Source organism: Apodemus sylvaticus, chromosome 13 (genome assembly GCF_947179515.1).
Source record: "Apodemus sylvaticus chromosome 13, mApoSyl1.1, whole genome shotgun sequence".
Lineage (NCBI taxonomy): Eukaryota > Metazoa > Chordata > Mammalia > Rodentia > Muridae > Apodemus > Apodemus sylvaticus.
In genome coordinates, this window is record NC_067484.1 from 37965092 (window position 1) to 37977202 (window position 12111).

Sequence of the window (12111 nt, forward strand, 5' to 3'; positions counted from 1 at the left end):
CACCAATGGACCGATCAGGAAAACAGAAACTAATCAGGGAGACAGTGAAACTAATTGAAGCTTTGAATCAATTGGAGTTAACAGATATATATATATATATATATATATATATATATATATATATATATATATATATATATATAACTTTTCATCCCAAAGCAAAAGAATATACCTTTTTCTCAGCACCTCATGGTACCTTCTCCAAAAATAGATCATATAGTTGGTCACAAGACAGACCTCAACAAATATAAGAAGATTGAAATAATCCCATGCCTCCTATCAGATAACTATGGAGTAAAAGAGGTCTTTAATAACAGTAAAAACAACAGAAAGTCCACATACACATGGAAACTGAACAATACTCTACTCAATGATACCTTGGTCAAGGAAGAAATAAAGAAAGAAATGAACGATTTCTTAGAATTTAATGAAAATGAAGGCACAACATACACAAATCTATGGGACAAAATTAAAACAGTGCTAATACGAAAACTCATAGCTTTGAGTGCCTCCAAAAAGAAATTCGAGAGAGCATACACTAGAAGATTAACGGAACAACTGAAAGCACTGGAACAAGAAGAAGCTAATTCACCCAGGAGGAGAAGAAGAAGACAGGAAATCATCAAACTCAGGCCTGAAATCAATCAAGTAGAAACCAAGAGAACCATACAAAGAATCAACAAAACCAAAAGCTTGTTCTTTGAAAAAATCAACAAGATAGATAAACCCTTAGCCAGACTAACCAAAGGGAAAAGAGACAGTATCCAAAATAACAAAATTAGAAATGAAAAGAGAGATATTACAACAGAAACCGAGGAAATTCAAAAAATCATCAGATCCTACTACAAAAACCTGTACTCAATATAACTGGAGAATCTGGAGGAAATGGACAGTTTCTTAGACAGATACCAATTACCAAAATTAAACCAGGATCAAATAGACCATCTAAACAGACTCATAACCCCTAAAGAAATAGAAGGGGTCATAGATAGCCTTCTGACCAAGAAAGCACAGGACCAGATAGTTTCAGTGCAGAATTCTATCAGACCTTCAAGGAAGACTTAACACCAATACTCTTCAAACTATTCCACCGAATAGAAACAGAAGGAATACTACCCAACTCCTTCTATGAAGCCACTATTATGCTGATACCAAAACCACACAAAGATCTAACTAAGAAAGAGAATTTCAGGCCAATAAAAATAATCAATAAAATTCTTGCCCAAGAACACATCAAAATGATCATCTACCATAATCAAGTAGGCTTCATCCCAGGGATGCAGGGATGGTTCAACATAAGGAAATACATCAATGCTATCCACTACATAAACAAACTCAAAGAAAAAAAACCCACATGATCATTTCATTAGATGCTGAAAAAGCATTTGACAAAATTCAGCATCCTTTCATGTTAAAAGTCTTGGAAAGGTCAGGAATTTAAGGGCCCTATCTAAACATAGTAAAAGCAATATACACCGAACCGGTAGCCAACATCAAACTAAATGGAGAAAAACTTGAAGCAATCCCACTAAAATCAGGGACTAGACAAGGCTGCCCCCTCTCTCCATATCTTTTCAATATAGTTCTTGAAGTCCTAGCTAGAGCAATTAGACAACATAAGGATGCCAAAGGGATACAAATTGGAAAGGAAGAAATCAAACTATCACTATTTGCAGATGATAAGATAGTATAATTAAGTGACCCTAAAAACTCTACTAGAGACCTCCTACAGCTGATAAACAACTTCAGCAAAGTGGCTGGCTACAAAATCAATGCAAGCAAATCAGTAGCCTTTATATATTCAAAGGACAAGCAGACTGAGAAAGAAATTAGGGAAATGACTCCCTTCACAATAGCTACAAACAGCATAAAGTATCTTGGGGTGACTCTAACCAAACAAGTGAAAGACCTATAATGACAAGAACTTCAGATCTCTGAAGAAGGAAATCGAAGAAGATCTCAGAAAATGGAAAAATCTTCCATGCTCGTGGATTGGCAAGATTAATATAGTTAAAATGGCCATCTTGCTAAAGGTAATCTACAGATTCAATGCTATCCCCATAAAAATCCCAACCCAGTTCTTCATAGAGCTAGAAAGAGCAATTCTTAAATTCATCTGGAATAACAAAAAACCCAGGATAGCTAAGACTCTTTTCAACAGTAAAAGAACTTCAGGGGGATTCAGTATCCCAGACTTTTAACTTTACTACAGATAATAGTGATAAAAACTGCATGGTATTGGTACAATATCAGGCATGCAGATCAATGGAATAGGATTGAAGACCCAGAAATGAACCAACACACCTACGGTCACTTGATCTTCGACAAATGAGCTGAAAGCATCCAGTGGAAAAAAATATAGTCTTTTCAACAAATGGTGCTGGTTCAATTGGAGGTCAGGATGCAGAAGAATGAGAATCGATTCATTCTTATCTCCTTGTACTAAACTCAACTCCGAATGGATCAAGGACCTCCACATAAAACCTGACACACTGAAATTAATCGAAAAGAAACTGGGGAAGACCCTGGAGGACATGGTCACAGGGGAAAAAGTTCCTGAATAGAACACCAATAGCTTATACTCTAAGATCGAGAATTGACAAATGGGACCTCATAAAACTACAAGTTTCTGTAAGGCAAAAGACACTGTCAAAAGGACAAAATGTCAACCAACAGATTGGGAAAGGATCTTCACCAACCCTATATCCGAGAGAGGGCTAATATCTAATATATACAAAGAACTCAAGAAGGTAGAACCCAGAGAACCAAATAACCTCATTAAAATGTGGAGTATGGAGCTAAACAAAGAATTTTCACATGAAGAACTTTGGAGAGCTGAGAAACACCTTAAGAAATGTTCAACATCATTAATCATTAGGGAAATGCAAATCAAAACAACCCTGAGATTTCACCTCATACCAGTCAGAATGACTAAGATCAAAAACTCAGGAGACAGCAGGTGTTGGCGAGGATGTGGAGAAAGAGGAACACTCCTCCACTGCTGGTGGGGTTGCAAATTGGTACAACCACTCTGGAAATCAGTCTGGCGGTTCCTCAGAAAACTGGGCATGAGACTTCCTGAGGACCCTGCTATACCACTCCTGGGCATATATCCAGAGGATTCTTCAGCATGCAATAAGGACACATGCTCCACTATGTTCATAGCAGCCCTATTTGTAGTAGCCAGAAGCTGGAAAGAACCCAGGCGTTCTTCAACAGAGGAATGGATCCAAAAATGTGATATATTTACACAATGGAGTACTATTCAGCCATTAGAAACAATGAATTCATGAAATTCTTAGACAAATGGATGGAGCTGGAGAACATCATACTAAGTGAGGTAACCCAGTCTCAAAATATCAATCATGGTATGCACTCACTGATAAGTGGATATTAGCCTAGAAACTTTGAATACCCAAGACATAATCCACAAATTAAATGATGTCCACAAAGAACGGAGGAGTGGCCCTGGTTCTGGAAAGACTCAGTGGAAGAGTATAGGGGAATTCCAGAACAGGGAAGTGGGAAGGGGTAGATGGAGGAACAGGGGGAGGGAAGAGGGCTTATGGGACTTGCGGGGAGTGGGGACCCAGAAAAAGGGAAATCATTTGAAATGTAAATAAAAAATATATCAATAAAAAAATACTGCATCTGGAAAACAATGTCTTTCTTTGGGGATATATAAACTGTCATAATAAGGTACACAAAGCAAGAAATACAGCCACAATGTATTAAAAACTATTTAAATCAGTGAAATTATTCAAGAAAAATGTTTACGTCAGTATAGTTAAGATGCATAATGGCAGAAAATATTTTCAACACACAAATCACAGAGAATCTTTCTCCAAGATTATAGAAAGAAATTGTACAGAATATTATGAGAAAATGATATGTAGCCCAATAGGAAAATATTTTAGTAAGACCATTACTAAACATGATAGTATATCCATGAAGCACATGTAGGTGGCTAAGTCTTAGTTCATGAGCATGATAACCAGAATTCAAATGAAATGTCATCTTAACCCACCTGGATGGCTGATACTTGAAAATATTGATGGAAAATGTTAACAAAAATATCAAGCATCTTCGAAATCTTCTTTAGCTGCTACTGAATATATAAATTTGTTAGGAATACTGCCAGCATCTCCTGAAGCTGAATATGCAACATAACTTGTGGCCAGCATCACTCACTGGTAAACAGTCAAGACAGCTACTTGTGTAAGTAAAATGCCACAGACTAGAACAGTAGGAGCTGTATTGTAGCATAACAAGCAGCGTGTTTTATTCAAAGAATGCCACCCACAATGATATGAAGGGGGACCTCCATGTGGAGTGATGTGGAGGAAACATACACACACTGCACAAAATGAGTCACAGCATTCTGTGAATCTCCTGGTATAGAGCTAAAAATTAATCTTGGATCAGATATCTGAATAAGAGTGAGAAATAGAGAAGAGGTTTTTGACTTGGTGGGAAGGGCCACAAGGAGATTGATTAAGTATTGAGAATATACCATCTTAAAACACAGGTTTTTCTTTCCAAATGATCTCAGTTTGCAATAATTCTGCTAACTTTTAAAACTTGTGGATACTTGGAGAAATTGGTTGAATGCCTTTGTAAGGCAATGTCTCATGCAGATTATAGTTGGTTTTCCCTTCAGTCAAAAACTGTTTTTGCATGTCTCAATGCTTAGCAATGCAGACACCCATACCAGGCTCATACTACAAAGGAAGGTAACATTATTTATACATAAACAAAACAAATTGTAAGCTTCAAAAAGCTGGCAGCTACCTACTATTTTCATCCTCATCATTATACTGCTACTGAAATGTCAAAGACAGATATGTTTCAGAAAGTTTTCCTACAATGGCTGCATCAAATGTTACAAAGTAAGCATTATGTGTAGAATTTTATTGGTTCCTATTCCTACAAGTTTATTAAGGGTAATTGTTATATACCTTTATTAAGTATTGTCAGGCTCTATAACTGGCCAATATTTAACAAAGAAGTAATATTTGTATTATATGAGAGGTAAACTATGAATATAAAGAAAAACACTTGTAAAATATAAATTACTTTTAAAAATAGGAAAAGAATATTTTCTTAGTCTATAGGAGTGCTAGAATAAAATATAGCAAACTATAGAGTTTATAATTCTATCCCTTATATCATTTATAATTGATAAACTATATAAGTAATGGAGTTTTAATTACTATGGTAATTGAATGGAAGCTTGAAAATCTAATTCCATGGTATAGTAGGATCTGCATCAAGAACTTACTATGGTCTTACCTGGTGGAAGTGGTCAGCGATCTCTTCAGAGATTCCAAGGATCTTTTATAAGGGAATCATTTTTAGATGTGAGATGTTTTAGTGTAAAGTTATCTCCCAAAAGTTTGTATTTAAAACCATTACTTTGGGATAAGGATTTCACCATAGGATCCTAGAGTTATAGAATATTCAGTTCTTGACAATTGTAAAAAATAACTTCATTAGTTGGTGATACTGAGTTTTTATATTTATTTCCCTTTAATGGACTTGTTTCTTTTTTCTTTTCTTCCTTTTTTCTTTTTTCCTTATTTGCTTTACATCCTGATCACTGTTCCTGTTCCATTCATCCCCTAGCACAATTCCTCCCTCTTCCCCTTCCACTTCTTTCTGAAAAGGTGAAGGTGCCCCCCCCCCCCCCCAGGATATCCTTCCATCCTGGCCCATAAGTCTCTGCAGGGCTGGGTAAATCCTCTTCCACTGAGGTCAGACAAGGCAACCCATGAACATATTCCACAGATAGGCAACAGCTTTTAGGGTAGGCACCTCTCTAGTTGTTAAGACCAGACTGTACATCTGCTACATATGTGTGAGGGGCCAGGTCTAGCCCATGCATGTTCCCTTTTTTTCCTTTTTCTTTTCTATATTCTTTGTTTACATTCCAAATGCTTTCCCCTTTCCCGGTCCCCTCTGCATATGTCCCATAAGCCCTCTTCTCTCCACCCATTCTCCAATCACCTCCCTCCCATTTCTCTATCCTTGTACTCCCCTAGAATGCTGAATCAAGCCTTTCCAGGACCAGGGCCCTCTCCTTCCTTCTTCTTGGGAATCATTTGATATACTGTGTCTTGAGTATTCAGAGCTTCTGGGCTAATTAATATCCGCTTATCAGTGACTGCATTCCATATGTATTCTTTTGTGATTGGGTTACCTCACTTAGGATGATATTTTCCAGTTCCAACAATTTGACTAAATAATTTCATGAATTCATTGTTTTTAATTGCTGAGTAGTATTCCATTGTGTAAATATACCACCTTTTCTGTATCCATTCATCCACTGAGGGACATCTGGGTTCTTTCCAGCTTCTGGCTATTATAAATAAGGTTGCTATGAACATAGTGAAGCATGTGTCCTTATTGCATGCCGGGGAATCCTCTGGGTATATGCCCAGGAGAGGTATAACAGTGTTCTCCTGAAGTGTCATGCCCAGTTTTCTGAGGAACCACCAGACTGATTTCCATAGTGGTTGCACCATCTTGCAATCCCACCAGCAGTGGAGGAGTGTTCCTTTCTCCACATCCTCGCCAACACCTGCTGTATCCTGACTTTTAAACCTTAGCCATTCTGACTGGTGTAAGGTGAAATCTCAGGGTTGTTTTGATTTGCATTTCTCTAATGATTAATGATGTTGAACATTTCTTAAGGGGCTTCTTGGCCATCCAAATTTCTTCAGGTGAAAATTCTTTGTTTAGCTCTGTACCTCATTTTTTAATAGGGTTATTTGGTTCTCTTGGGTCTAACTTCTTGAGTTCTTTGTATATATTGGATATTAGCCCTCTGTTGGATGTAGGGTCGATGAAGATCTTTTCCCAATTTGTTGGTTGCTGTTTTGTCCTTTTGACGGTGTCCTTTGCCTTACAAAAACTTTGTGATTTTATGAGATCCCATTTGTCAATTCTTGATCTTAGAACATAAGCTATTGGTGTTCTGTTCAGGAACTTTTCCCCTGTGCCCATGTCCTCAAGGATCTTCCCCAGTTTCTTTTCTATTAGTTTCAGTGTGTCTGGTTTAATGTGGAGGTCCTTGATCCACTTGGAGTTGAACTTAGTACAAGGAGATAAGAATGGATCAATTCGCATTCTTCTGCATGCTGACCTCCAGTTGAAACAGCACCATGTGTTGAAAAGGCTATCTTTTTTTTCCACTGGATGTTTTCTGCTTCTTTGTCGAAGATCAAGTGACCATAGGTGTTTGGGTTTTTTTCTGGGTCTTCAATACTATTCCATTGATCCACTTGCCTGTCACTGTACTAATACCATGCAGTTTTGAGAACTATTGCTCTGTAGTACTGCTTGAGGTCTGGGATACTGATTCCCTCAGAAGTTTTTTTTACTGTTGAGAATAGTTTTAGCTAGCCTAGGTTTTTTGTTATTCCAGATGAATTTGGGAATTGATCTTTCCAACTCTATGAAGAACTGGGTTGGGATTTTGATGGGGATTGCATTGACTCTGTATACTGCTTTTGGCAAGATGGCCATTTTTACTATATTAATCCTGTCAATCCATGAGCATGGAAGATTTTTCCTTTTTCTGATGTATTCTTTGATTTCATTCTGCAGAGACCTGAAGTTCTTGTCATACAGATCTTTTATTTGTTTGGTTAGAGTCATGCCAAGATACTTTATATTGCTTGTGGCTATTGTGAAGGGTGTCATTTCCCTAACTTCTTTCTCAGCCTGCGTATCCGTTGAGTATAGGATTTGCTTGAGTTGATTTTATAACCAACCACTTTGCTAAAGTTGTTTATCAGCTGTAGGAGTTCTCTGGTGAAGTTTTTTGGTCACTTAAGTAGACTCTCATATCATCTGCAAATAATGATAGTTTGACTTCTTCCTTTCCAATTTGTATCCCTTTGAGATACTTATGTTTTCTAATGCTCGAGCTAGAACTTCAAGTACTATATTGAAAAGGTATGGGGAGAGAGGGCAGCCTTGTCTAGTCCCTGATTTTAGTGGGATTGCTTCAAGTTTCTCTCCATTTAGTTTGATGTTGGCTACCGGTTTGCTGTATATTGCTTTAACTATGTTTAGGTATGAATTCCTGTTCTTTCTAAGACTTTTAGCATGAAAGGATGCTGAATTTTGTTAAATGCTTTTTCAGCATCTAATGAAATTTCCATGTGGTTTTTTTTTCTTTGAGTTTGTTTATGTAGTGGATTGCATTGATGGATTTCTGTATATTGAACTGAATCCCTGCATTCCTGGGATGAAGCCTGCTTGATCATGGTGGATGATTGTTTTGATGTGTTCTTGGATTCAGTTGGCATGAAATTTATTTAGTATTTTTGCATCCATATTCATAAGGGAAATTGGCCTGAAGTTCTCTTTCTTTGTTGGATATTTGTGTGGTTTTGGTGTCAGCAAATTGTGGCTTCATAGAATGAGTTGGGTAGTGTTCCTTCTGTTTCTGTTTTGTGGAATAGTTTAAAGAATAGTATTGGTGTTAGGTCTTCTTTGAAGGTGTGATAGAATTCTGCACTAAAACCATCTGGTCCTGTGCTTTTTTTGGTTGGGAGACTTTCTATGACTCTTTTTATTTCTTTAGGGCTTATGGGACTGTTTAAATGATCTATTTGATCCTGATTTAATTTTGGTGTTTTGTATCTGTCTAGGAAATTGTCCATTTCCTCTAGTTTCACCAGTTGTGTTGAATATAAGCTTTTGTAGTAGGATCTAATGATTTTTTGAATTTCCTCAGTTTCTGTTGTTATATCTCCCTTTTCATTTCTAAGTTTGTTAATTTGGATACTGTCTCTGTGTCCTTTGGTTAGTCTGGCTAAGGGTTTATCTATCTTGTTGATTTTCTCAAAGAACCAGCTCCTGGTTTTGTTGATTCTTTGTATGGTTCTCTTTGTTTCTACTTGATTGATTTCAGCCCTGAGTTTGATGATTTCCTGTCTTCTACTCCTCTTGGGTGAATTAGCTTCTTTTTGTTCCAGGGCTTTCAGGTGTGCTGTTAAGCTACTAGTGTATGCTCTCTCCTGTTTCTTAACAAATATGGAATACTTCACAAATTTGCATGTCATCCTTGCACAGGGGCCATGCTAATCTTCTCGTATCATTCCAATTTTAGAATAAGTGCTGCTGAAGTGATCACGCCCATGCATGTTCTATGGTTGGTGGTTATGTCTCTGAGATCCCCAAGGATCCAGGTTAGTTGACTCTGTTGGTTCCTCCTGTGGAGTTCCTATCCTCTTCAGGGCCCTCAATCCTTCTCCCAAATCTTCCAAAGGAGTTCCCAAGTTCCATCCACTGTTTGGCTATAATGGACCTGTATTCTCAATTAGTTGCAAATCTCAATAGAGATGTATAAGCATTAATATGAACATGTGATCATTTGCTGGTTTTCAGTACAATAGTAATAAAATGCCAAAGAAAAAAAACCAAATACTTATATATTCAAACGATTCCTGTTGAGTCTCAACATGTTTGCTCTTCTTGGTCCACAGGAGCCCTATTCTTTCTGACAGGACTTACCAAAATGAAGAGATGCAAGAAAAGGCTGTTATCCTACAAGCTGCTCTTGCAGAGTTGCAAGTAAGACTTGAGGAAAGATTATTCATATATTGTATCCTAAAATGGCAAAGAGCCTTCACCATCCTGCTTTTTCCAGTGAGCACTCTGATGATGAATTTAAACATTAGTCACATTGCTGAGTTGCTTTGCTATTCCACCATAGAAGACTCTAAGGAGATAATAGCATGTAAAATAAATAATTAATCAAAAATTCTGTAGGCACACACTACCTCATCACAAAGCCAGAATTTCTGAGAAGATAAGAAAGCTCTAGGCAAAAGTAATTCACAAATTAATTTCGAAGAGAAAGTTTGTATTGGCTAATTAATATCTTTTTTTTATTGAAGGAAATATTCTATTCTGTAAGTTCTATCCTTGATCCTTTAATAATAGATCATCTAGTTTCTTGTATTACTAAAAATTGAAAATTTCCCCAAATAAGCTAGATATATAATGGAGATATATATCATATACTTGTAAAAATGTAATGTAGGGGCTGGAGAGATGGCTCAGCAGTTAATAGCACTGACTGTTCTTCTGAAGTTCTTGAGGTCTGGATGGTTGTGAGCCACCATGTGGTTGCTGGGATTTGAACATTTATTTTATACACACACACACACACACACACACACACACACACATATATATATATGTATACACACACACACACACACACACACACACACACACATACATACATACACTGTAGCTGTCTTTAGACACTCCAGAAGAGGGAGTCAATAAATAAATCTTTAAAATAACAAAAAACTGTAACATAGCTCTTAGGATTTCATATCAAATTTCCAAGCAATGGAAAAAATAGAGTGATTAATATTTATTACAGAGAAGGGACAACTGACTCAGGAGTTTTTAAAACATTGTCTTTCCTGATAAACTATAAGTAAAAATTCTCTGTAATATTTATAAACTGGGAGAATCTCTGTGCCCTAGAGTTTGATATGTACAGTTGCATATCACACATCATTTGTAGGTATGTAATAAATATTTTATTCAATGGTATTCTCCACTTTTTCCTCTCTCTGAATCAGAGTATCTGGTCTTATATTGAGGTTTGAAGTTGAGTTTTGTGCATGGTGAGAGATAAGGACCTAGCCTCTTTCTTCTACACATAACTATCCAGCATGAGCAGTACAATTTGTTGAAGTTGTTTGTCTTTTTTGTGTGTGTATTATTTGTCTCTTTGTAAAAACTTATGACTCTGTTAGAGCATGGGCTTATTTGTGAGTTCTTTATTCTATTCCATCAATGAGTCTGCTTTTATTTCATCAAAATGCTGACTTATTACTATAGATCTACAATATAGCTTGAAACATGAAGTGGTAAGATCTCCAGGAGGCTTGGTTTTATTCTTCAGGATTGTTTTGCATAGCTTGTGTTATTTTTGTTTCCATATGAAATTTAGATTACATTTTCTATTTCTATGAAGAATTACATTGGACATTTGAAGGAAATATGCATTGGAACTAGTGAATTCTTTCCAAAAACAATCTACATTGGTTAGGTGTATAGCTGGTACACATTTATATCTAAAATATACAAAGAACTCAAAACACTAAATGTCAAGTAATCAAACAATGTAATTAAGAATAGACTATGAAACTAAACAGAATGTTTTCAAAATAAGAAATACAAATGGCTAAAACAGTTAAATTTTTAATGGGAAATATCCTTAGCTAGTAGGGAAATGCAAATTTAAACTACTTTGAGACTTCATCTTACTCCAGTCAGATAACAAGGGTACACATGGAGGGACCCATGCCTCCAGCCACATTTGTAAGTCACATATGGCCTTGTTGGGCATCAATGAGAGGAGAGGCCCTTGGTCCTGAGGAGGCTCAATGCCCCAGTGTAGGGGAATGCCAGGACAGGGAAGTAGGAGTGGGTGAGCAGGGGGAGGGGGCATGGGATAGGCGGTTTTCAGAGGGGAAACCTGAAAAGGGGATAACATCTGAAGTGTAAATAAATAAAATAACTAATAAAAAAGATAAATGCTGGAGTAAATGAGTGGAAGAGTGAACATATAATTATTGATGGTAGGAATTCAAATGGTATAGTCATTAAGAACATGTGTGGAGCCGGGAGGTGGTGGCGCACGCCTGTAATCCCAGCACTCTGGGAGGCAGAGGTAGGTGCATTTCTGAGTTCGAGGCCAACCTGGTCTATAGAGTGAGTTCCAGGACAGCCAGGGATATACAGAGAAACCCTGTCTCGGAAAAAAAAAATCCAAAAGAACATGTGTGGAAATCCCTCCAAAAGCTAGAAATGGATGTACATGATCCATCTCTACCACTCTTGGGAATACACTCAAATTACTCTGTATCCTACCTCAGAGATAATTGCTTTCCATATTCATTGCTGGTGTGTTCAGAAGAATAGGTATTTGAAACAGCTTGGATATGTATGAACTAATAGATAGTGATAATATAATACACTTATTCAGTGAAATATTATTCAGTCACTTAAAAGTGAAATTAGCAGTAGTAGAATCTGCCACCTTACTTAACCCAGATAATTTATTAATTTATT

The 12111-nt window shown here is 36.9% G+C and overlaps 1 non-coding gene across 1 annotated transcript; it reads right to left on the reverse strand.

Annotated features, from left to right (window-relative positions):
* Nucleotides 1-9039: 9039 nt before the first annotated feature.
* On the reverse strand, nucleotides 9040-9145 carry LOC127664308 (U6 spliceosomal RNA). Its single transcript, XR_007973156.1, has one exon. It is a non-coding gene; the product is annotated as a U6 spliceosomal RNA (small nuclear RNA).
* Nucleotides 9146-12111: the final 2966 nt, after the last annotated feature.